Source organism: Prunus avium, unplaced genomic scaffold (assembly GCF_965620075.1).
Source record: "Prunus avium unplaced genomic scaffold, drPruAviu1.hap1.1 HAP1_SCAFFOLD_74, whole genome shotgun sequence".
In the NCBI taxonomy this organism is placed as follows: domain Eukaryota; kingdom Viridiplantae; phylum Streptophyta; class Magnoliopsida; order Rosales; family Rosaceae; genus Prunus; species Prunus avium.
The window spans coordinates 45,001-47,500 of record NW_028276925.1 but is presented as its reverse complement, the minus strand read 5'-3'; positions in this window follow the sequence as shown (position 1 = coordinate 47,500).

Sequence of the window (2,500 nt, the reverse complement as noted above, 5' to 3'; positions counted from 1 at the left end):
TCAACGTCCCCGGCATTGGATTGAGTTTCTAAAAACAACCGTGCACACCGAGGTTAAACTTTACCGGCTCCACTCCGACTCGCCGCTCGCCCACAAATCCGAAGGCAACAAAACATTTGTTTTTAATTTTGATGAAATTTTTTGAAAACATTGGCTTGGCAAGCCCCAATCCGCGACTATCCACCCACCGCCACCCCACACGGGTGGTTGTTGTTGAGAAATGAGGTTGTGGTCGACATGCCCGTGCATTTGAGAAGGAGTTCCTAGCACTCCATGCTCTCCCATGCCAAAAAAAAGCCTAGACAACCCCATTTCGCAACTTTCCACGCCTTTTTTTTCCTCCCTCACCCATGGCGGCGGCGTGGTGGCGGCGGCCGGATTCCGGCCACCACCGCCATGGGTGGCAGCCCCCCGACCCCGACACCAAACCCATAATACCGAGGCAACATATCGAGGCAACATGACATGGGTGTGGCGTGGGGGAAGGGGGCTGCAGCTAGGAAGGCATGGGCTGCCATGCATATGCAGGCAACACACACCCCCCTATATAGCATTTTATGCATTTAGCCCTTTGACAGGAAGAGACATCACCTATGCGCGAGGAGTCATAATGGGCTCTAAATAATTCAATACAAGGTATTTGGACGTGATTTTTTGCAGGGATACTAAGAAACATGCAATCTATGATGGGAAAAAGTTTCATAAATTTTTGAAGTCGGGAAGTATTTTTTATTATTTTTAGAAGTCGTAAAATTGAAAAAATCATTAAAACAAATCCGGGAGGAATTTTTTAGTTTTGTAAGTTGGAGAAGGTCCTAAAAATCATAGACTACTTATGGGGAGCTTATTGTGCGAGGAAATTTCAATAAAAACGGGGTTTGACAAGATTTGAAAAATTCTGTCGACATTTGAAAAAACCTGGAACCATGCTGCCGGCATGCTGCGCACATGCTGCGCGCAGGCTGCGCGCAGACTGCGCGCATGCCATGGCAGGACAAGTTTCGCTAGCCTCACTGTCGACAGATGCGCAAGCTGCGCGCACAGGCTGCGCGCATGCTGCGCACAGGCTGCGCGCATGCTGCGCACAGACTGCGCGCACGCTGCGCGCATGCCATGGCAGGACAAGTTTCGCTAGCCTCACTGTCGACAGATGCGCAAGCTGCACGCAAGCTCCGCGCACGCTGCGCACAGCCTGCGCGCATGTTGTGCGCAGGCTGCGCGCAGGCGCCGCGCATGCCATGGCAGGACAAGTTTCGCTAGCCTCACTGTCGACAGATGCGCAAGCTGCGCGCACAGGCTGCGCGCACGCCATGGCAGGACAACTTTCGCTAGCCTCACTGTCGACAGAATCAGCACGCTGCGCGCAAGCTGCGCGCGCGCATGGCAGGACAAGTTTCGAAAAATTCTGTCGACAGGCTGCCGGCATGGTGCGCGCACGCTGCCGGCATGCTGTGCGCACGCTGCCGACATGCTGTGCGCACGCTGCGCACAGGCTGCCGGCATGCTGCGCGCAGCCCATGGCAGGACAAGGTCCGAAAAAATCTGTCGACATTTTTACGCCGTGGTAGGCTTCCGCTTCGCGTCACTTTGTCGACATTCAAGCCTACCATTTGTATTGAATTTTTCAAACCTTGTCAAACCCCATTATTCAAATGTCGAAAAATTTTGTCGACATTTTTACGCCATGATAGGCTTCCGCTTCGCGTCACTTTGTCGGAATGCATCGCATGGCGAGGCAAGGCCACGGCATGCCAAGGCGAAGGCAACGCATGGCTTGAATGGCTTGGTCAAGGCCACATCATGGGCACGGCATGCCAAGGCAAGGCGAGGCAAGCCATCCTTAGCCTCGCCTACACTCACTTTCTCGGAATGCATTGGATGATGAGCAATTCCAAGGTAAGGCAACGCATGGCTTGAATGGCTTGGTGTAGGCCACAACTTGGGCATGGCATGCCAATGCAAGGCAAGGCAAGGCAAGCCATCCTTAGCCTCGCCTACACTCACTTTCTCGGAATGCATTGGATGATGAGCAATTCCAAGGTAAGGCAACGCATGGCTTGAATGGCTTGGTGTAGGCCACAACTTGGGCATGGCATGCCAATGCAAGGCAAGGCAAGCCACGCCATCCGAAGCCTCCAATAACCTCACTTTCTCGGAATGCCTTGAATGGGCACGGCATGTGAGGGCAAGGCAAGGTCCTAAATATCATTTTGTAAGTTGGAGAAGGTCCTAAAAATCATAGACTTAATTATAGGGAGCTTATTGTGCGAGGAAATTTCAATAAAAATGGGGTTTGACAAGGTTTGAAAAATTCTGTCGACATTTGAAAAAACCTGGAACCAGGCTGCCGGCATGCTGCGCGCATGCTGCGCGCATGCTGCGCGCATGCTGCGCGCATGCTGCGCGCAGGCTGCGCGCATGCCATGGCAGGACAAGTTTCGCAAGCCTCACTGTCGACAGATTCGCAAGCTGCGCGCACAGGCTGCGCGCACGCCATGGC